Source organism: Hydractinia symbiolongicarpus, chromosome 9 (assembly GCF_029227915.1).
Source record: "Hydractinia symbiolongicarpus strain clone_291-10 chromosome 9, HSymV2.1, whole genome shotgun sequence".
Classification (NCBI taxonomy): Eukaryota; Metazoa; Cnidaria; class Hydrozoa; order Anthoathecata; family Hydractiniidae; genus Hydractinia; species Hydractinia symbiolongicarpus.
The window spans coordinates 12019317-12041957 of record NC_079883.1 but is presented as its reverse complement, the minus strand read 5'-3'; the positions used below and the strand labels follow the sequence as shown (position 1 = coordinate 12041957).

General features: G+C 40.4%; 15 non-coding genes across 15 annotated transcripts; 3 read left to right on the top strand and 12 right to left on the bottom strand.

Annotated features, from left to right (window-relative positions):
* Window positions 1-308: 308 nt before the first annotated feature.
* On the bottom strand, window positions 309-473 carry LOC130660391 (U1 spliceosomal RNA). The gene has a single exon (XR_008987590.1). It is a non-coding gene; the product is annotated as a U1 spliceosomal RNA (small nuclear RNA).
* Window positions 474-658: 185 nt separating this feature from the next.
* Window positions 659-850, bottom strand: LOC130661437 (U2 spliceosomal RNA). Its single transcript, XR_008988630.1, has one exon. It is a non-coding gene; the product is annotated as a U2 spliceosomal RNA (small nuclear RNA).
* Window positions 851-1172: 322 nt separating this feature from the next.
* On the bottom strand, window positions 1173-1245 carry Trnar-acg (transfer RNA arginine (anticodon ACG)). The gene has a single exon. It is a non-coding gene; the product is annotated as a tRNA-Arg (tRNA).
* Window positions 1246-5713: 4468 nt separating this feature from the next.
* Window positions 5714-5832, top strand: LOC130658440 (5S ribosomal RNA). The gene has a single exon (XR_008985655.1). It is a non-coding gene; the product is annotated as a 5S ribosomal RNA (ribosomal RNA).
* A 328-nt stretch (window positions 5833-6160) lies between these two features.
* Window positions 6161-6325, bottom strand: LOC130660432 (U1 spliceosomal RNA). The gene has a single exon (XR_008987631.1). It is a non-coding gene; the product is annotated as a U1 spliceosomal RNA (small nuclear RNA).
* A 185-nt stretch (window positions 6326-6510) lies between these two features.
* Window positions 6511-6702, bottom strand: LOC130661510 (U2 spliceosomal RNA). The gene has a single exon (XR_008988701.1). It is a non-coding gene; the product is annotated as a U2 spliceosomal RNA (small nuclear RNA).
* A 322-nt stretch (window positions 6703-7024) lies between these two features.
* On the bottom strand, window positions 7025-7097 carry Trnar-acg (transfer RNA arginine (anticodon ACG)). Its single transcript has one exon. It is a non-coding gene; the product is annotated as a tRNA-Arg (tRNA).
* A 4468-nt stretch (window positions 7098-11565) lies between these two features.
* On the top strand, window positions 11566-11684 carry LOC130658439 (5S ribosomal RNA). The gene has a single exon (XR_008985654.1). It is a non-coding gene; the product is annotated as a 5S ribosomal RNA (ribosomal RNA).
* Window positions 11685-12012: 328 nt separating this feature from the next.
* On the bottom strand, window positions 12013-12177 carry LOC130660390 (U1 spliceosomal RNA). Its single transcript, XR_008987589.1, has one exon. It is a non-coding gene; the product is annotated as a U1 spliceosomal RNA (small nuclear RNA).
* A 185-nt stretch (window positions 12178-12362) lies between these two features.
* LOC130661436 (U2 spliceosomal RNA) lies at window positions 12363-12554 on the bottom strand. Its single transcript, XR_008988629.1, has one exon. It is a non-coding gene; the product is annotated as a U2 spliceosomal RNA (small nuclear RNA).
* Window positions 12555-12876: 322 nt separating this feature from the next.
* Trnar-acg (transfer RNA arginine (anticodon ACG)) lies at window positions 12877-12949 on the bottom strand. The gene has a single exon. It is a non-coding gene; the product is annotated as a tRNA-Arg (tRNA).
* Window positions 12950-19812: 6863 nt separating this feature from the next.
* Window positions 19813-19931, top strand: LOC130658438 (5S ribosomal RNA). The gene has a single exon (XR_008985653.1). It is a non-coding gene; the product is annotated as a 5S ribosomal RNA (ribosomal RNA).
* Window positions 19932-20259: 328 nt separating this feature from the next.
* LOC130660389 (U1 spliceosomal RNA) lies at window positions 20260-20424 on the bottom strand. Its single transcript, XR_008987588.1, has one exon. It is a non-coding gene; the product is annotated as a U1 spliceosomal RNA (small nuclear RNA).
* Window positions 20425-20609: 185 nt separating this feature from the next.
* LOC130661435 (U2 spliceosomal RNA) lies at window positions 20610-20801 on the bottom strand. Its single transcript, XR_008988628.1, has one exon. It is a non-coding gene; the product is annotated as a U2 spliceosomal RNA (small nuclear RNA).
* A 322-nt stretch (window positions 20802-21123) lies between these two features.
* Trnar-acg (transfer RNA arginine (anticodon ACG)) lies at window positions 21124-21196 on the bottom strand. The gene has a single exon. It is a non-coding gene; the product is annotated as a tRNA-Arg (tRNA).
* Window positions 21197-22641: the final 1445 nt, after the last annotated feature.

The following is a 22641-nucleotide window of genomic DNA, read 5'->3' as shown; positions in this document are numbered from 1 at the left end:
ATATATTTCTTGTTATAACAATTAAGGAACGTGGCGGTTGTTGAAAGTGTTTCCTATGACATTTTCCTACGACATTTTCAGGTGATAGTACGAGAAAAAAGAGCTTTCAAATGCATACAAACTCGATCTATTGCCGATCATCCAATAACCCTGACGGAATGGCAAATAAAATAAAATTCCGCCGCCTTCCGAGGACTTATATCGCAATCACGTTTCGTAACAGCCAAGCGAGGTTTTACCTTAGCGTTTAAGTCACCACCGACATTTGGCCGCGCAACTTTTCTAAGCTCATTCATTTTGACTTAAGGAGGGGGCGAGCGCGGACGCAGGCCCCCACTACCAGAAATTGTACGGTCGAGTTACTGACGTTTGCAGTAATCGCAGAGGTCAGCCCAAGCGTAGTGCAATGCAAGAGCCTCACTCTGGAAGAAAACCCTCATTGATCAGTCTTTACTTCCCCGTCAGGTAAGTATGAGTTGGAACTGCACCGTAGCATGAGGGTACCCTTCAAAGTTTGTTAATGCTTGTGGCTTGAGTGTGTTATAAACTGCCGTGTCGCGGGGCATAGGCTGTATTCTCCCCCAGTGTACGCGTTTTGTTCCCGCCGTAGACTATGCAGAGTGCCGTCGGAAAGAGGACTGCTATTATTCTTTTATTGCTTATGTGGGCCGCCATCGGTAATAGTGCAACACCAAGGCAACCCGTGGTCACGGCGTGAATGAATCCACCTCCATGACCCAAGGCCAAAAATCAGATTAATATACTGACCATTCAGAGAATGGCCTACCAGATATTAAACTGATAAGAACAGATACTACACTTGATCTTAGCCATTAGGCCGAGAAGCGATAAAGAACAAGCGTTGCCATGATAGGCATCGTCCACACACCGTAACTGCTTGTGGAGCATGTCACGTTACTGTAAAGCTTACAACTGTCACCGCGTACGGATGGACGGCGACATAGTAAAAATCACGGCTGTTGATTTAGCCGTAGGATGGAGAGCGACTGTAGCAAGTGGATGGTAACTTACATGAATGCTAACAAAGGCGACGATACTAAGTGCGTGATATTACTTTCCAATATGTCTGCGTACATTCCGTTTATCAACGCATTACGCCAGAACGTGCGCGCGCGTTACACAGTAGACCATGCAGCCGAAATGCGACAGTGCGACCCTGCCAGGAGTCGAACCTGGAATCCCCTGATTCGTAGTCAGATGCCTTATCCATTGGGCCACAGGGCCATGCTTATGACTTCGCCCCATCGTCATTTTGGCTTGCGCATTCGTTTTACTTACGACAGAATTCTTCGTGTTTGTAGCCATGAAAGAAAGGGACTTCTGTGAGTGAATTTTTTTACTGTGGTCTAATAAAAAAGTCGAAACGCAGTGCCCAATATATGAATTGCTCCTAATAGCCGGAAACAGGCCGTGTCGATGATGTAGGCCGACATACGCAACGCAAACCAAAGAACGCTTTATGAAAATCCTAACACGAGCGCGGAAGAAGCCCAAATTAACAGACTAGATGTAATGCTGAAGACCTCAAACTCCAGCAGCTTCTCTTGCAGACTATTGCGTCGTACTACAAATAAAAATTAACATGCTTTCGCATAGTCGCGGCACCCAAAACGGACATTATACGATGTACAGAAACACACATTTCTGTTTTCGCGCCAAATCAATTCCCGGGAGTGGTACTTTTACGTCCGCATACTTCGCACCGTCTTAAATTATATCTCATTTACACGGTAATGTTTAGTATACTTCTACTGTGATAACAAGCATCGTTTATCGTTGGATTGTTGTAAGAAAACATTAAAAATGAGTGAAGCAGCTTCTCCAAAGAAAATCGCACCCAAGAAGAAACCTGCTGCAAAGAAGACAGCTGATCACCCTAAATATGTGGACATGATCAAGGCTGCTATCGCTACCCTAAAGGAACGCGGTGGTTCATCTCGCCAAGCTATTACAAAATATATTCATGCAAATTACAAAGTTGCTGAAAACTCAGATCATCATCTGAAAATGGCTCTTAAACGAGGAGTAACATCAGGCGATTTGATTCAAACTAAAGGCACTGGTGCTTCTGGATCATTCAAGCTAGGTCAGGTAAAAAAAGAAAAACCTAAGAAAAAGGCCGCAGCAAAAAAGCCAACGGCAAAGAAGCCTACTGCAAAGAAAAGTACACCAAAAAAGAAGCCAGCAAAGAAGAGCACGCCAAAGAAAGCAGCAAAGAAGCCTGCCACAAAGAAAGCCTCGGCTAAGAAACCAGCAGCTAAGAAACCCACAAAGAAGCCTGTTGCTAAAAAACCTGCAGCAAAGAAGGTCAAAAAGACTCCCAAAAAGGCAGCAAAGAAGACCGCAAAAAAATAATTTGTGTGTATCTGGCTATTACATTAACAAACGGCTATTTTTATAGCCACACATTTACAAAAAAACATTATCTTGGTACAAAGTTAAACTTGTTTAAGTCACTTAAACAGTTAAAAAAGAGTAAATTTAAGATTAGATTCCCTAAGTTTAAGTATTTTCGTTTTTAAATTTCTTATTTTCTTGCTTTTACTTTTCTTGCCCTTCATATTTTTAACATTGTCAAACTTTATGTAGCATAAAATTTTTATGTAGCATAAAATTTAAACAGAAAGCAGGACAAAGTTTGATATAAAAAGCTAGCCGTAATATTTTTTATGGATGTGTGGCTATAAAAATAGCCGTTTTTTGTTTGGTAAGATGCTTAGGCACGTTCCCCACGAATTCTTCTTGCCAACTGGATGTCTTTAGGCATGATTGTAACTCGTTTTGCGTGAATGGCACACAAGTTAGTATCCTCGAACAAGCCAACAAGGTACGCTTCAGAAGCCTCTTGCAGAGCCATAACGGCTGTGCTCTGGAATCGCAGATCTGTTTTGAAGTCCTGAGCAATTTCTCGCACAAGACGCTGGAAAGGCAACTTGCGGATCAAGAGCTCGGTTGACTTCTGGTATCTTCTGATTTCTCTGAGAGCAACTGTACCAGGTCTGTAACGATGTGGTTTTTTCACTCCTCCAGTAGCTGGTGCGCTTTTCCTCGCAGCTTTAGTGGCGAGTTGTTTTCGTGGAGCCTTTCCTCCAGTAGATTTACGTGCAGTTTGCTTTGTACGAGCCATATTTTAAGAAGTCGATGTAGTACGGATACACAAGACGGTCTAAAATGCACTATCGCGCCAAAGTTTTATTTCTCATATTGATTGACAGCTAAGGTTCAAAACAAACCATTTGATTGGTGCTAAGAAAGTAATTTCTGATTGGCTGCATAATGACATTACGCTCATTACTTTAACATTTTTATAAAATCTGTGTTTTTTGGCTACGGGAAAACGGCTGTATCTTCTGATACACAAAAGCTTTTGACGTTTTTTTTTTTTAGTAAGTAGCAGAAGGTTTGGCGAATTCCAACGATGCCAAATTTATTGCCTTACTGAAACATTAAGACCACGAATTTTTAAAAAAACTACAGTTTTACTTAAAAAAATGTACAAAATGTTCGGAACATTTTGTAATGACGCAACTCTATTGGTTAATTAGGGTGTTTCCACGAGCAGTAGGTAATTTTATGGCCTCTTTTTAAAGCTGTCTGAATTCTGTTAACTCAAACGTTGTTTTTGTACTCGTTCTGTACGCAACTATATCAATATGTCTGGACGCGGAAAAGGAGGTAAAGGATTGGGAAAAGGAGGTGCTAAACGTCACCGAAAAATTCTTCGTGATAACATTCAGGGAATCACAAAACCTGCTATTCGACGTCTTGCTCGACGAGGTGGTGTCAAACGTATCTCTGGCCTTATCTATGAGGAAACCAGAGGTGTACTGAAGGTTTTCTTAGAGAATGTTATTCGTGATGCTGTAACCTACACAGAGCACGCTAAACGCAAGACCGTTACCGCTATGGATGTTGTTTATGCCTTAAAACGTCAAGGAAGAACTCTTTACGGATTCGGAGGTTAAGCGTTGTCATTGCTCAACAAAAACGGCTATTTTTATAGCCACAAATCTTTTAAAACATTACTTTGTGCACGCTTCCAAATTACACAATGTGTAAAGTCTTGTCACAGTTACATTTATTGCTATACGATACTATGTCATATATGACACAAAAAAAATTTAGAAATACTTTGTAGGGTTAATTTGCCTGGGAGTGTTTCCGTGAAAAGCTGGGTTAAGTTAAATGTAAGCAATAACATGGATCAATGTACTTGTCTTTTCTGCAAGTACAGCTAATAATACGTATGAAAAGTGAAGCTAATCCACACACACATGGGGAAGTATTTTAAATGTAGGCTAGTGTTCTTAAGCACATTATTTAGAAGTTTTATTAACTTCGGTTAACTTGTAGTGACGCCAAGTAAATGTTTTTTTAAAGATGTGTGGTCTTAAAAAAGACCGTTTGTGTTTGGTAGACGTTGGTTTACTTGCTGCTTGTGTATTTTGTGACGGCTTTTGTTCCTTCACTGACTGCGTGTTTTGCAAGTTCTCCAGGCAAGAGAAGACGTACTGCGGTTTGAATTTCACGAGAAGAGATGGTCGACTTTTTGTTTTGAAGAGCCAAACGCGAAGCTTCGGAAGCAATGCGCTCAAAGATGTCGTTGACAAATGAGTTCATGATGCTCATAGCTTTGCTTGAAACTCCGACATCTGGGTGAACTTGTTTCAAAACATTGTAGATGTAAATAGCATAACTTTCCTTTCTCTTTCTCTTGCGTTTCTTTTCACCAGTTCCACCAATCTTTCCTCCTTTTTTGCCGGCTCTTTTTTCACCTTTCTTGGCTACTTTAGGTGCCTGTTTTCCTCCTTTAGCTGCTGCGTCAGACATGGTTAAAAATTTTTGCTACTTAACTTGTAAATAAGCATTAAACTGCAAGTCAAAACTTTTTGTTTATAAGTAAAAAAATCGGATCGAATTCGATCCGAAAACGCCGATACGCAATTTAATTGGTTAAAAAAAAAATCTTTTGTTTAATACTTAATTATGATTGGTTAAAAAAACATGATTTCGATCCTATTTTTATGATGAAAAAACGAGTAAAGTTTATTTCGTTAACACTTACGTTAAATATTCGTACGTTTTTGTATTAACTTACAAATCAAATCGCAGTTATGTCTGGACGTGGAAAAGGTGGAAAAGCTAAGGCTAAAGCCAAGACAAGATCCTCAAGAGCTGGACTTCAATTTCCAGTCGGTAGAGTGCATAGATTCCTTCGTAGAGGGCACTATGCTAACCGAATTGGATCTGGAGCACCAGTTTACTTAGCAGCCGTCTTGGAATATTTATCTGCTGAGATATTGGAGTTGGCTGGTAACGCAGCAAGAGACAACAAAAAAGCTAGGATTATTCCAAGACATTTACAATTGGCTGTTCGTAATGATGAAGAATTAAACAAACTTTTGAGCGGTGTAACCATTGCAGCTGGTGGTGTTTTGCCAAACATTCAAGCTGTCTTACTCCCAAAGAAGAACGACAAAGGACAGAAGAAGTAAACCGCTACACTCAGAAAACAACGGCTATTTTTATAGCCACACATCTTTAAAAAAACATTGTTTTTTTCACAAAACTATAACCTTAAAGTCTAATAGATAATCCATGCATACGCCTTGTCCTAAGTAACTCAAAGAAATTAAATAAAAAAATTTGATCACAACGTCAAAATAAATTGCACGTATTTGCACCTACTAATGTCTACGGCCATACCACGATGAACACACCCGTTCTCGTCTGATCACGGAAGTTAAGCATCGTCGGGCCGGGATAGTACTTGGATGGGGGACCGCCTGGGAACTCCCGGTGTCGTAGGCTTTTCATTTTCATTTGCTGTGATATATTTCTTGTTATAACAATTAAGGAACGTGGCGGTTGTTGAAAGTGTTTCCTATGACATTTTCCTACGACATTTTCAGGTGATAGTACGAGAAAAAAGAGCTTTCAAATGCATACAAACTCGATCTATTGCCGATCATCCAATAACCCTGACGGAATGGCAAATAAAATAAAATTCCGCCGCCTTCCGAGGACTTATATCGCAATCACGTTTCGTAACAGCCAAGCGAGGTTTTACCTTAGCGTTTAAGTCACCACCGACATTTGGCCGCGCAACTTTTCTAAGCTCATTCATTTTGACTTAAGGAGGGGGCGAGCGCGGACGCAGGCCCCCACTACCAGAAATTGAACGGTCGAGTTACTGACGTTTGCAGTAATCGCAGAGGTCAGCCCAAGCGTAGTGCAATGCAAGAGCCTCACTCTGGAAGAAAACCCTCATTGATCAGTCTTTACTTCCCCGTCAGGTAAGTATGAGTTGGAACTGCACCGTAGCATGAGGGTACCCTTCAAAGTTTGTTAATGCTTGTGGCTTGAGTGTGTTATAAACTGCCGTGTCGCGGGGCATAGGCTGTATTCTCCCCCAGTGTACGCGTTTTGTTCCCGCCGTAGACTATGCAGAGTGCCGTCGGAAAGAGGACTGCTATTATTCTTTTATTGCTTATGTGGGCCGCCATCGGTAATAGTGCAACACCAAGGCAACCCGTGGTCACGGCGTGAATGAATCCACCTCCATGACCCAAGGCCAAAAATCAGATTAATATACTGACCATTCAGAGAATGGCCTACCATATATTAAACTGATAAGAACAGATACTACACTTGATCTTAGCCATTAGGCCGAGAAGCGATAAAGAACAAGCGTTGCCATGATAGGCATCGTCCACACACCGTAACTGCTTGTGGAGCATGTCACGTTACTGTAAAGCTTACAACTGTCACCGCGTACGGATGGACGGCGACATAGTAAAAATCACGGCTGTTGATTTAGCCGTAGGATGGAGAGCGACTGTAGCAAGTGGATGGTAACTTACATGAATGCTAACAAAGGCGACGATACTAAGTGCGTGATATTACTTTCCAATATGTCTGCGTACATTCCGTTTATCAACGCATTACGCCAGAACGTGCGCGCGCGTTACACAGTAGACCATGCAGCCGAAATGCGACAGTGCGACCCTGCCAGGAGTCGAACCTGGAATCCCCTGATTCGTAGTCAGATGCCTTATCCATTGGGCCACAGGGCCATGCTTATGACTTCGCCCCATCGTCATTTTGGCTTGCGCATTCGTTTTACTTACGACAGAATTCTTCGTGTTTGTAGCCATGAAAGAAAGGGACTTCTGTGAGTGAATTTTTTTACTGTGGTCTAATAAAAAAGTCGAAACGCAGTGCCCAATATATGAATTGCTCCTAATAGCCGGAAACAGGCCGTGTCGATGATGTAGGCCGACATACGCAACGCAAACCAAAGAACGCTTTATGAAAATCCTAACACGAGCGCGGAAGAAGCCCAAATTAACAGACTAGATGTAATGCTGAAGACCTCAAACTCCAGCAGCTTCTCTTGCAGACTATTGCGTCGTACTACAAATAAAAATTAACATGCTTTCGCATAGTCGCGGCACCCAAAACGGACATTATACGATGTACAGAAACACACATTTCTGTTTTCGCGCCAAATCAATTCCCGGGAGTGGTACTTTTACGTCCGCATACTTCGCACCGTCTTAAATTATATCTCATTTACACGGTAATGTTTAGTATACTTCTACTGTGATAACAAGCATCGTTTATCGTTGGATTGTTGTAAGAAAACATTAAAAATGAGTGAAGCAGCTTCTCCAAAGAAAATCGCACCCAAGAAGAAACCTGCTGCAAAGAAGACAGCTGATCACCCTAAATATGTGGACATGATCAAGGCTGCTATCGCTACCCTAAAGGAACGCGGTGGTTCATCTCGCCAAGCTATTACAAAATATATTCATGCAAATTACAAAGTTGCTGAAAACTCAGATCATCATCTGAAAATGGCTCTTAAACGAGGAGTAACATCAGGCGATTTGATTCAAACTAAAGGCACTGGTGCTTCTGGATCATTCAAGCTAGGTCAGGTAAAAAAAGAAAAACCTAAGAAAAAGGCCGCAGCAAAAAAGCCAACGGCAAAGAAGCCTACTGCAAAGAAAAGTACACCAAAAAAGAAGCCAGCAAAGAAGAGCACGCCAAAGAAAGCAGCAAAGAAGCCTGCCACAAAGAAAGCCTCGGCTAAGAAACCAGCAGCTAAGAAACCCACAAAGAAGCCTGTTGCTAAAAAACCTGCAGCAAAGAAGGTCAAAAAGACTCCCAAAAAGGCAGCAAAGAAGACCGCAAAAAAATAATTTGTGTGTATCTGGCTATTACATTAACAAACGGCTATTTTTATAGCCACACATTTACAAAAAAACATTATCTTGGTACAAAGTTAAACTTGTTTAAGTCACTTAAACAGTTAAAAAAGAGTAAATTTAAGATTAGATTCCCTAAGTTTAAGTATTTTCGTTTTTAAATTTCTTATTTTCTTGCTTTTACTTTTCTTGCCCTTCATATTTTTAACATTGTCAAACTTTATGTAGCATAAAATTTTTATGTAGCATAAAATTTAAACAGAAAGCAGGACAAAGTTTGATATAAAAAGCTAGCCGTAATATTTTTTATGGATGTGTGGCTATAAAAATAGCCGTTTTTTGTTTGGTAAGATGCTTAGGCACGTTCCCCACGAATTCTTCTTGCCAACTGGATGTCTTTAGGCATGATTGTAACTCGTTTTGCGTGAATGGCACACAAGTTAGTATCCTCGAACAAGCCAACAAGGTACGCTTCAGAAGCCTCTTGCAGAGCCATAACGGCTGTGCTCTGGAATCGCAGATCTGTTTTGAAGTCCTGAGCAATTTCTCGCACAAGACGCTGGAAAGGCAACTTGCGGATCAAGAGCTCGGTTGACTTCTGGTATCTTCTGATTTCTCTGAGAGCAACTGTACCAGGTCTGTAACGATGTGGTTTTTTCACTCCTCCAGTAGCTGGTGCGCTTTTCCTCGCAGCTTTAGTGGCGAGTTGTTTTCGTGGAGCCTTTCCTCCAGTAGATTTACGTGCAGTTTGCTTTGTACGAGCCATATTTTAAGAAGTCGATGTAGTACGGATACACAAGACGGTCTAAAATGCACTATCGCGCCAAAGTTTTATTTCTCATATTGATTGACAGCTAAGGTTCAAAACAAACCATTTGATTGGTGCTAAGAAAGTAATTTCTGATTGGCTGCATAATGACATTACGCTCATTACTTTAACATTTTTATAAAATCTGTGTTTTTTGGCTACGGGAAAACGGCTGTATCTTCTGATACACAAAAGCTTTTGACTTTTTTTTTTTTTAGTAAGTAGCAGAAGGTTTGGCGAATTCCAACGATGCCAAATTTATTGCCTTACTGAAACATTAAGACCACGAATTTTTAAAAAAACTACAGTTTTACTTAAAAAAATGTACAAAATGTTCGGAACATTTTGTAATGACGCAACTCTATTGGTTAATTAGGGTGTTTCCACGAGCAGTAGGTAATTTTATGGCCTCTTTTTAAAGCTGTCTGAATTCTGTTAACTCAAACGTTGTTTTTGTACTCGTTCTGTACGCAACTATATCAATATGTCTGGACGCGGAAAAGGAGGTAAAGGATTGGGAAAAGGAGGTGCTAAACGTCACCGAAAAATTCTTCGTGATAACATTCAGGGAATCACAAAACCTGCTATTCGACGTCTTGCTCGACGAGGTGGTGTCAAACGTATCTCTGGCCTTATCTATGAGGAAACCAGAGGTGTACTGAAGGTTTTCTTAGAGAATGTTATTCGTGATGCTGTAACCTACACAGAGCACGCTAAACGCAAGACCGTTACCGCTATGGATGTTGTTTATGCCTTAAAACGTCAAGGAAGAACTCTTTACGGATTCGGAGGTTAAGCGTTGTCATTGCTCAACAAAAACGGCTATTTTTATAGCCACAAATCTTTTAAAACATTACTTTGTGCACGCTTCCAAATTACACAATGTGTAAAGTCTTGTCACAGTTACATTTATTGCTATACGATACTATGTCATATATGACACAAAAAAAATTTAGAAATACTTTGTAGGGTTAATTTGCCTGGGAGTGTTTCCGTGAAAAGCTGGGTTAAGTTAAATGTAAGCAATAACATGGATCAATGTACTTGTCTTTTCTGCAAGTACAGCTAATAATACGTATGAAAAGTGAAGCTAATCCACACACACATGGGGAAGTATTTTAAATGTAGGCTAGTGTTCTTAAGCACATTATTTAGAAGTTTTATTAACTTCGGTTAACTTGTAGTGACGCCAAGTAAATGTTTTTTTAAAGATGTGTGGTCTTAAAAAAGACCGTTTGTGTTTGGTAGACGTTGGTTTACTTGCTGCTTGTGTATTTTGTGACGGCTTTTGTTCCTTCACTGACTGCGTGTTTTGCAAGTTCTCCAGGCAAGAGAAGACGTACTGCGGTTTGAATTTCACGAGAAGAGATGGTCGACTTTTTGTTTTGAAGAGCCAAACGCGAAGCTTCGGAAGCAATGCGCTCAAAGATGTCGTTGACAAATGAGTTCATGATGCTCATAGCTTTGCTTGAAACTCCGACATCTGGGTGAACTTGTTTCAAAACATTGTAGATGTAAATAGCATAACTTTCCTTTCTCTTTCTCTTGCGTTTCTTTTCACCAGTTCCACCAATCTTTCCTCCTTTTTTGCCGGCTCTTTTTTCACCTTTCTTGGCTACTTTAGGTGCCTGTTTTCCTCCTTTAGCTGCTGCGTCAGACATGGTTAAAAATTTTTGCTACTTAACTTGTAAATAAGCATTAAACTGCAAGTCAAAACTTTTTGTTTATAAGTAAAAAAATCGGATCGAATTCGATCCGAAAACGCCGATACGCAATTTAATTGGTTAAAAAAAAAATCTTTTGTTTAATACTTAATTATGATTGGTTAAAAAAACATGATTTCGATCCTATTTTTATGATGAAAAAACGAGTAAAGTTTATTTCGTTAACACTTACGTTAAATATTCGTACGTTTTTGTATTAACTTACAAATCAAATCGCAGTTATGTCTGGACGTGGAAAAGGTGGAAAAGCTAAGGCTAAAGCCAAGACAAGATCCTCAAGAGCTGGACTTCAATTTCCAGTCGGTAGAGTGCATAGATTCCTTCGTAGAGGGCACTATGCTAACCGAATTGGATCTGGAGCACCAGTTTACTTAGCAGCCGTCTTGGAATATTTATCTGCTGAGATATTGGAGTTGGCTGGTAACGCAGCAAGAGACAACAAAAAAGCTAGGATTATTCCAAGACATTTACAATTGGCTGTTCGTAATGATGAAGAATTAAACAAACTTTTGAGCGGTGTAACCATTGCAGCTGGTGGTGTTTTGCCAAACATTCAAGCTGTCTTACTCCCAAAGAAGAACGACAAAGGACAGAAGAAGTAAACCGCTACACTCAGAAAACAACGGCTATTTTTATAGCCACACATCTTTAAAAAAACATTGTTTTTTTCACAAAACTATAACCTTAAAGTCTAATAGATAATCCATGCATACGCCTTGTCCTAAGTAACTCAAAGAAATTAAATAAAAAAATTTGATCACAACGTCAAAATAAATTGCACGTATTTGCACCTACTAATGTCTACGGCCATACCACGATGAACACACCCGTTCTCGTCTGATCACGGAAGTTAAGCATCGTCGGGCCGGGATAGTACTTGGATGGGGGACCGCCTGGGAACTCCCGGTGTCGTAGGCTTTTCATTTTCATTTGCTGTGATATATTTCTTGTTATAACAATTAAGGAACGTGGCGGTTGTTGAAAGTGTTTCCTATGACATTTTCCTACGACATTTTCAGGTGATAGTACGAGAAAAAAGAGCTTTCAAATGCATACAAACTCGATCTATTGCCGATCATCCAATAACCCTGACGGAATGGCAAATAAAATAAAATTCCGCCGCCTTCCGAGGACTTATATCGCAATCACGTTTCGTAACAGCCAAGCGAGGTTTTACCTTAGCGTTTAAGTCACCACCGACATTTGGCCGCGCAACTTTTCTAAGCTCATTCATTTTGACTTAAGGAGGGGGCGAGCGCGGACGCAGGCCCCCACTACCAGAAATTGTACGGTCGAGTTACTGACGTTTGCAGTAATCGCAGAGGTCAGCCCAAGCGTAGTGCAATGCAAGAGCCTCACTCTGGAAGAAAACCCTCATTGATCAGTCTTTACTTCCCCGTCAGGTAAGTATGAGTTGGAACTGCACCGTAGCATGAGGGTACCCTTCAAAGTTTGTTAATGCTTGTGGCTTGAGTGTGTTATAAACTGCCGTGTCGCGGGGCATAGGCTGTATTCTCCCCCAGTGTACGCGTTTTGTTCCCGCCGTAGACTATGCAGAGTGCCGTCGGAAAGAGGACTGCTATTATTCTTTTATTGCTTATGTGGGCCGCCATCGGTAATAGTGCAACACCAAGGCAACCCGTGGTCACGGCGTGAATGAATCCACCTCCATGACCCAAGGCCAAAAATCAGATTAATATACTGACCATTCAGAGAATGGCCTACCAGATATTAAACTGATAAGAACAGATACTACACTTGATCTTAGCCATTAGGCCGAGAAGCGATAAAGAACAAGCGTTGCCATGATAGGCATCGTCCACACACCGTAACTGCTTGTGGAGCATGTCACGTTACTGTAAAGCTTACAACTGTCACCGCGTACGGATGGACGGCGACATAGTAAAAATCACGGCTGTTGATTTAGCCGTAGGATGGAGAGCGACTGTAGCAAGTTGATGGTAACTTACATGAATGCTAACAAAGGCGACGATACTAAGTGCGTGATATTACTTTCCAATATGTCTGCGTACATTCCGTTTATCAACGCATTACGCCAGAACGTGCGCGCGCGTTACACAGTAGACCATGCAGCCGAAATGCGACAGTGCGACCCTGCCAGGAGTCGAACCTGGAATCCCCTGATTCGTAGTCAGATGCCTTATCCATTGGGCCACAGGGCCATGCTTATGACTTCGCCCCATCGTCATTTTGGCTTGCGCATTCGTTTTACTTACGACAGAATTCTTCGTGTTTGTAGCCATGAAAGAAAGGGACTTCTGTGAGTGAATTTTTTTACTGTGGTCTAATAAAAAAGTCGAAACGCAGTGCCCAATATATGAATTGCTCCTAATAGCCGGAAACAGGCCGTGTCGATGATGTAGGCCGACATACGCAACGCAAACCAAAGAACGCTTTATGAAAATCCTAACACGAGCGCGGAAGAAGCCCAAATTAACAGACTAGATGTAATGCTGAAGACCTCAAACTCCAGCAGCTTCTCTTGCAGACTATTGCGTCGTACTACAAATAAAAATTAACATGCTTTCGCATAGTCGCGGCACCCAAAACGGACATTATACGATGTACAGAAACACACATTTCTGTTTTCGCGCCAAATCAATTCCCGGGAGTGGTACTTTTACGTCCGCATACTTCGCACCGTCTTAAATTATATCTCATTTACACGGTAATGTTTAGTATACTTCTACTGTGATAACAAGCATCGTTTATCGTTGGATTGTTGTAAGAAAACATTAAAAATGAGTGAAGCAGCTTCTCCAAAGAAAATCGCACCCAAGAAGAAACCTGCTGCAAAGAAGACAGCTGATCACCCTAAATATGTGGACATGATCAAGGCTGCTATCGCTACCCTAAAGGAACGCGGTGGTTCATCTCGCCAAGCTATTACAAAATATATTCATGCAAATTACAAAGTTGCTGAAAACTCAGATCATCATCTGAAAATGGCTCTTAAACGAGGAGTAACATCAGGCGATTTGATTCAAACTAAAGGCACTGGTGCTTCTGGATCATTCAAGCTAGGTCAGGTAAAAAAAGAAAAACCTAAGAAAAAGGCCGCAGCAAAAAAGCCAACGGCAAAGAAGCCTACTGCAAAGAAAAGTACACCAAAAAAGAAGCCAGCAAAGAAGAGCACGCCAAAGAAAGCAGCAAAGAAGCCTGCCACAAAGAAAGCCTCGGCTAAGAAACCAGCAGCTAAGAAACCCACAAAGAAGCCTGTTGCTAAAAAACCTGCAGCAAAGAAGGTCAAAAAGACTCCCAAAAAGGCAGCAAAGAAGACCGCAAAAAAATAATTTGTGTGTATCTGGCTATTACATTAACAAACGGCTATTTTTATAGCCACACATTTACAAAAAAACATTATCTTGGTACAAAGTTAAACTTGTTTAAGTCACTTAAACAGTTAAAAAAGAGTAAATTTAAGATTAGATTCCCTAAGTTTAAGTATTTTCGTTTTTAAATTTCTTATTTTCTTGCTTTTACTTTTCTTGCCCTTCATATTTTTAACATTGTCAAACTTTATGTAGCATAAAATTTTTATGTAGCATAAAATTTAAACAGAAAGCAGGACAAAGTTTGATATAAAAAGCTAGCCGTAATATTTTTTATGGATGTGTGGCTATAAAAATAGCCGTTTTTTGTTTGGTAAGATGCTTAGGCACGTTCCCCACGAATTCTTCTTGCCAACTGGATGTCTTTAGGCATGATTGTAACTCGTTTTGCGTGAATGGCACACAAGTTAGTATCCTCGAACAAGCCAACAAGGTACGCTTCAGAAGCCTCTTGCAGAGCCATAACGGCTGTGCTCTGGAATCGCAGATCTGTTTTGAAGTCCTGAGCAATTTCTCGCACAAGACGCTGGAAAGGCAACTTGCGGATCAAGAGCTCGGTTGACTTCTGGTATCTTCTGATTTCTCTGAGAGCAACTGTACCAGGTCTGTAACGATGTGGTTTTTTCACTCCTCCAGTAGCTGGTGCGCTTTTCCTCGCAGCTTTAGTGGCGAGTTGTTTTCGTGGAGCCTTTCCTCCAGTAGATTTACGTGCAGTTTGCTTTGTACGAGCCATATTTTAAGAAGTCGATGTAGTACGGATACACAAGACGGTCTAAAATGCACTATCGCGCCAAAGTTTTATTTCTCATATTGATTGACAGCTAAGGTTCAAAACAAACCATTTGATTGGTGCTAAGAAAGTAATTTCTGATTGGCTGCATAATGACATTACGCTCATTACTTTAACATTTTTATAAAATCTGTGTTTTTTGGCTACGGGAAAACGGCTGTATCTTCTGATACACAAAAGCTTTTGACTTTTTTTTTTTTTAGTAAGTAGCAGAAGGTTTGGCGAATTCCAACGATGCCAAATTTATTGCCTTACTGAAACATTAAGACCACGAATTTTTAAAAAAACTACAGTTTTACTTAAAAGAATGTACAAAATGTTCGGAACATTTTGTAATGACGCAACTCTATTGGTTAATTAGGGTGTTTCCACGAGCAGTAGGTAATTTTATGGCCTCTTTTTAAAGCTGTCTGAATTCTGTTAACTCAAACGTTGTTTTTGTACTCGTTCTGTACGCAACTATATCAATATGTCTGGACGCGGAAAAGGAGGTAAAGGATTGGGAAAAGGAGGTGCTAAACGTCACCGAAAAATTCTTCGTGATAACATTCAGGGAATCACAAAACCTGCTATTCGACGTCTTGCTCGACGAGGTGGTGTCAAACGTATCTCTGGCCTTATCTATGAGGAAACCAGAGGTGTACTGAAGGTTTTCTTAGAGAATGTTATTCGTGATGCTGTAACCTACACAGAGCACGCTAAACGCAAGACCGTTACCGCTATGGATGTTGTTTATGCCTTAAAACGTCAAGGAAGAACTCTTTACGGATTCGGAGGTTAAGCGTTGTCATTGCTCAACAAAAACGGCTATTTTTATAGCCACAAATCTTTTAAAACATTACTTTGTGCACGCTTCCAAATTACACAATGTGTAAAGTCTTGTCACAGTTACATTTATTGCTATACGATACTATGTCATATATGACACAAAAAAAATTTAGAAATACTTTGTAGGGTTAATTTGCCTGGGAGTGTTTCCGTGAAAAGCTGGGTTAAGTTAAATGTAAGCAATAACATGGATCAATGTACTTGTCTTTTCTGCAAGTACAGCTAATAATACGTATGAAAAGTGAAGCTAATCCACACACACATGGGGAAGTATTTTATCGCTATGCTATCGCTACCCTAAAGGAACGCGGTGGTTCATCTCGCCAAGCTATTACAAAATATATTCATGCAAATTACAAAGTTGCTGAAAACTCAGATCATCATCTGAAAATGGCTCTTAAACGAGGAGTAACATCAGGCGATTTGATTCAAACTAAAGGCACTGGTGCTTCTGGATCATTCAAGCTAGGTCAGGTAAAAAAAGAAAAACCTAAGAAAAAGGCCGCAGCAAAAAAGCCAACGGCAAAGAAGCCTACTGCAAAGAAAAGTACACCAAAAAAGAAGCCAGCAAAGAAGAGCACGCCAAAGAAAGCAGCAAAGAAGCCTGCCACAAAGAAAGCCTCGGCTAAGAAACCAGCAGCTAAGAAACCCACAAAGAAGCCTGTTGCTAAAAAACCTGCAGCAAAGAAGGTCAAAAAGACTCCCAAAAAGGCAGCAAAGAAGACCGCAAAAAAATAATTTGTGTGTATCTGGCTATTACATTAACAAACGGCTATTTTTATAGCCACACATTTACAAAAAAACATTATCTTGGTACAAAGTTAAACTTGTTTAAGTCACTTAAACAGTTAAAAAAGAGTAAATTTAAGATTAGATTCCCTAAGTTTAAGTATTTTCGTTTTTAAATTTCTTATTTTCTTGCTTTTACTTTTCTTGCCCTTCATATTTTTAACATTGTCAAACTTTATGTAGCATAAAATTTTTATGTAGCATAAAATTTAAACAGAAAGCAGGACAAAGTTTGATATAAAAAGCTAGCCGTAATATTTTTTATGGATGTGTGGCTATAAAAATAGCCGTTTTTTGTTTGGTAAGATGCTTAGGCACGTTCCCCACGAATTCTTCTTGCCAACTGGATGTCTTTAGGCATGATTGTAACTCGTTTTGCGTGAATGGCACACAAGTTAGTATCCTCGAACAAGCCAACAAGGTACGCTTCAGAAGCCTCTTGCAGAGCCATAACGGCTGTGCTCTGGAATCGCAGATCTGTTTTGAAGTCCTGAGCAATTTCTCGCACAAGACGCTGGAAAGGCAACTTGCGGATCAAGAGCTCGGTTGACTTCTGGTATCTTCTGATTTCTCTGAGAGCAACTGTACCAGGTCTGTAACGATGTGGTTTTTTCACTCCTCCAGTAGCTGGTGCGCTTTTCCTCGCAGCTTTAGTGGCGAGTTGTTTTCGTGGAGCCTTTCCTCCAGTAGATTTACGTGCAGTTTGCTTTGTACGAGCCATATTTTAAGAAGTCGATGTAGTACGGATACACAAGACGGTCTAAAATGCACTATCGCGCCAAAGTTTTATTTCTCATATTGATTGACAGCTAAGGTTCAAAACAAACCATTTGATTGGTGCTAAGAAAGTAATTTCTGATTGGCTGCATAATGACATTACGCTCATTACTTTAACATTTTTATAAAATCTGTGTTTTTTGGCTACGGGAAAACGGCTGTATCTTCTGATACACAAAAGCTTTTGACTTTTTTTTTTTTTAGTAAGTAGCAGAAGGTTTGGCGAATTCCAACGATGCCAAATTTATTGCCTTACTGAAACATTAAGACCACGAATTTTTAAAAAAACTACAGTTTTACTTAAAAAAATGTACAAAATGTTCGGAACATTTTGTAATGACGCAACTCTATTGGTTAATTAGGGTGTTTCCACGAGCAGTAGGTAATTTTATGGCCTCTTTTTAAAGCTGTCTGAATTCTGTTAACTCAAACGTTGTTTTTGTACTCGTTCTGTACGCAACTATATCAATATGTCTGGACGCGGAAAAGGAGGTAAAGGATTGGGAAAAGGAGGTGCTAAACGTCACCGAAAAATTCTTCGTGATAACATTCAGGGAATCACAAAACCTGCTATTCGGCGTCTTGCTCGACGAGGTGGTGTCAAACGTATCTCTGGCCTTATCTATGAGGAAACCAGAGGTGTACTGAAGGTTTTCTTAGAGAATGTTATTCGTGATGCTGTAACCTACACAGAGCACGCTAAACGCAAGACCGTTACCGCTATGGATGTTGTTTATGCCTTAAAACCTCAAGGAAGAACTCTTTACGGATTCGGAGGTTAAGCGTTTTCATTGCTCAACAAAAACGGCTATTTTTATAGCCACAAATCTTTTAAAACATTACTTTGTGCACGCTTCCAAATTACACAATGTGTAAAGTCTTGTCACAGTTACATTTATTGCTATACGATACTATGTCATATATGACACAAAAAAAATTTAGAAATACTTTGTAGGGTTAATTTGCCTGGGAGTGTTTCCGTGAAAAGCTGGGTTAAGTTAAATGTAAGCAATAACATGGATCAATGTACTTGTCTTTTCTGCAAGTACAGCTAATAATACGTATGAAAAGTGAAGCTAATCCACACACACATGGGGAAGTATTTTAAATGTAGGCTAGTGTTCTTAAGCACATTATTTAGAAGTTTTATTAACTTCGGTTAACTTGTAGTGACGCCAAGTAAATGTTTTTTTAAAGATGTGTGGTCTTAAAAAAGACCGTTTGTGTTTGGTAGACGTTGGTTTACTTGCTGCTTGTGTATTTTGTGACGGCTTTTGTTCCTTCACTGACTGCGTGTTTTGCAAGTTCTCCAGGCAAGAGAAGACGTACTGCGGTTTGAATTTCACGAGAAGAGATGGTCGACTTTTTGTTTTGAAGAGCCAAACGCGAAGCTTCGGAAGCAATGCGCTCAAAGATGTCGTTGACAAATGAGTTCATGATGCTCATAGCTTTGCTTGAAACTCCGACATCTGGGTGAACTTGTTTCAAAACATTGTAGATGTAAATAGCATAACTTTCCTTTCTCTTTCTCTAGCGTTTCTTTTCACCAGTTCCACCAATCTTTCCTCCTTTTTTGCCGGCTCTTTTTTCACCTTTCTTGGCTACTTTAGGTGCCTGTTTTCCTCCTTTAGCTGCTGCGTCAGACATGGTTAAAAATTTTTGCTACTTAACTTGTAAATAAGCATTAAACTGCAAGTCAAAACTTTTTGTTTATAAGTAAAAAAATCGGATCGAATTCGATCCGAAAACGCCGATACGCAATTTAATTGGTTAAAAAAAAAATCTTTTGTTTAATACTTAATTATGATTGGTTAAAAAAACATGATTTCGATCCTATTTTTATGATGAAAAAACGAGTAAAGTTTATTTCGTTAACACTTACGTTAAATATTCGTACGTTTTTGTATTAACTTACAAATCAAATCGCAGTTATGTCTGGACGTGGAAAAGGTGGAAAAGCTAAGGCTAAAGCCAAGACAAGATCCTCAAGAGCTGGACTTCAATTTCCAGTCGGTAGAGTGCATAGATTCCTTCGTAGAGGGCACTATGCTAACCGAATTGGATCTGGAGCACCAGTTTACTTAGCAGCCGTCTTGGAATATTTATCTGCTGAGATATTGGAGTTGGCTGGTAACGCAGCAAGAGACAACAAAAAAGCTAGGATTATTCCAAGACATTTACAATTGGCTGTTCGTAATGATGAAGAATTAAACAAACTTTTGAGCGGTGTAACCATTGCAGCTGGTGGTGTTTTGCCAAACATTCAAGCTGTCTTACTCCCAAAGAAGAACGACAAAGGACAGAAGAAGTAAACCGCTACACTCAGAAAACAACGGCTATTTTTATAGCCACACATCTTTAAAAAAACATTGTTTTTTTCACAAAACTATAACCTTAAAGTCTAATAGATAATCCATGCATACGCCTTGTCCTAAGTAACTCAAAGAAATTAAATAAAAAAATTTGATCACAACGTCAAAATAAATTGCACGTATTTGCACCTACTAATGTCTACGGCCATACCACGATGAACACACCCGTTCTCGTCTGATCACGGAAGTTAAGCATCGTCGGGCCGGGATAGTACTTGGATGGGGGACCGCCTGGGAACTCCCGGTGTCGTAGGCTTTTCATTTTCATTTGCTGTGATATATTTCTTGTTATAACAATTAAGGAACGTGGCGGTTGTTGAAAGTGTTTCCTATGACATTTTCCTACGACATTTTCAGGTGATAGTACGAGAAAAAAGAGCTTTCAAATGCATACAAACTCGATCTATTGCCGATCATCCAATAACCCTGACGGAATGGCAAATAAAATAAAATTCCGCCGCCTTCCGAGGACTTATATCGCAATCACGTTTCGTAACAGCCAAGCGAGGTTTTACCTTAGCGTTTAAGTCACCACCGACATTTGGCCGCGCAACTTTTCTAAGCTCATTCATTTTGACATAAGGAGGGGGCGAGCGCGGACGCAGGCCCCCACTACCAGAAATTGTACGGTCGAGTTACTGACGTTTGCAGTAATCGCAGAGGTCAGCCCAAGCGTAGTGCAATGCAAGAGCCTCACTCTGGAAGAAAACCCTCATTGATCAGTCTTTACTTCCCCGTCAGGTAAGTATGAGTTGGAACTGCACCGTAGCATGAGGGTACCCTTCAAAGTTTGTTAATGCTTGTGGCTTGAGTGTGTTATAAACTGCCGTGTCGCGGGGCATAGGCTGTATTCTCCCCCAGTGTACGCGTTTTGTTCCCGCCGTAGACTATGCAGAGTGCCGTCGGAAAGAGGACTGCTATTATTCTTTTATTGCTTATGTGGGCCGCCATCGGTAATAGTGCAACACCAAGGCAACCCGTGGTCACGGCGTGAATGAATCCACCTCCATGACCCAAGGCCAAAAATCAGATTAATATACTGACCATTCAGAGAATGGCCTACCAGATATTAAACTGATAAGAACAGATACTACACTTGATCTTAGCCATTAGGCCGAGAAGCGATAAAGAACAAGCGTTGCCATGATAGGCATCGTCCACACACCGTAACTGCTTGTGGAGCATGTCACGTTACTGTAAAGCTTACAACTGTCACCGCGTACGGATGGACGGCGACATAGTAAAAATCACGGCTGTTGATTTAGCCGTAGGATGGAGAGCGACTGTAGCAAGTGGATGGTAACTTACATGAATGCTAACAAAGGCGACGATACTAAGTGCGTGATATTACTTTCCAATATGTCTGCGTACATTCCGTTTATCAACGCATTACGCCAGAACGTGCGCGCGCGTTACACAGTAGACCATGCAGCCGAAATGCGACAGTGCGACCCTGCCAGGAGTCGAACCTGGAATCCCCTGATTCGTAGTCAGATGCCTTATCCATTGGGCCACAGGGCCATGCTTATGACTTCGCCCCATCGTCATTTTGGCTTGCGCATTCGTTTTACTTACGACAGAATTCTTCGTGTTTGTAGCCATGAAAGAAAGGGACTTCTGTGAGTGAATTTTTTTACTGTGGTCTAATAAAAAAGTCGAAACGCAGTGCCCAATATATGAATTGCTCCTAATAGCCGGAAACAGGCCGTGTCGATGATGTAGGCCGACATACGCAACGCAAACCAAAGAACGCTTTATGAAAATCCTAACACGAGCGCGGAAGAAGCCCAAATTAACAGACTAGATGTAATGCTGAAGACCTCAAACTCCAGCAGCTTCTCTTGCAGACTATTGCGTCGTACTACAAATAAAAATTAACATGCTTTCGCATAGTCGCGGCACCCAAAACGGACATTATACGATGTACAGAAACACACATTTCTGTTTTCGCGCCAAATCAATTCCCGGGAGTGGTACTTTTACGTCCGCATACTTCGCACCGTCTTAAATTATATCTCATTTACACGGTAATGTTTAGTATACTTCTACTGTGATAACAAGCATCGTTTATCGTTGGATTGTTGTAAGAAAACATTAAAAATGAGTGAAGCAGCTTCTCCAAAGAAAATCGCACCCAAGAAGAAACCTGCTGCAAAGAAGACAGCTGATCACCCTAAATATGTGGACATGATCAAGGCTGCTATCGCTACCCTAAAGGAACGCGGTGGTTCATCTCGCCAAGCTATTACAAAATATATTCATGCAAATTACAAAGTTGCTGAAAACTCAGATCATCATCTGAAAATGGCTCTTAAACGAGGAGTAACATCAGGCGATTTGATTCAAACTAAAGGCACTGGTGCTTCTGGATCATTCAAGCTAGGTCAGGTAAAAAAAGAAAAACCTAAGAAAAAGGCCGCAGCAAAAAAGCCAACGGCAAAGAAGCCTACTGCAAAGAAAAGTACACCAAAAAAGAAGCCAGCAAAGAAGAGCACGCCAAAGAAAGCAGCAAAGAAGCCTGCCACAAAGAAAGCCTCGGCTAAGAAACCAGCAGCTAAGAAACCCACAAAGAAGCCTGTTGCTAAAAAACCTGCAGCAAAGAAGGTCAAAAAGACTCCCAAAAAGGCAGCAAAGAAGTTTAAGTATTTTCGTTTTTAAATTTCTTATTTTCTTGCTTTTACTTTTCTTGCCCTTCATATTTTTAACATTGTCAAACTTTATGTAGCATAAAATTTTTATGTAGCATAAAATTTAAACAGAAAGCAGGACAAAGTTTGATATAAAAAGCTAGCCGTAATATTTTTTATGGATGTGTGGCTATAAAAATAGCCGTTTTTTGTTTGGTAAGATGCTTAGGCACGTTCCCCACGAATTCTTCTTGCCAACTGGATGTCTTTAGGCATGATTGTAACTCGTTTTGCGTGAATGGCACACAAGTTAGTATCCTCGAACAAGCCAACAAGGTA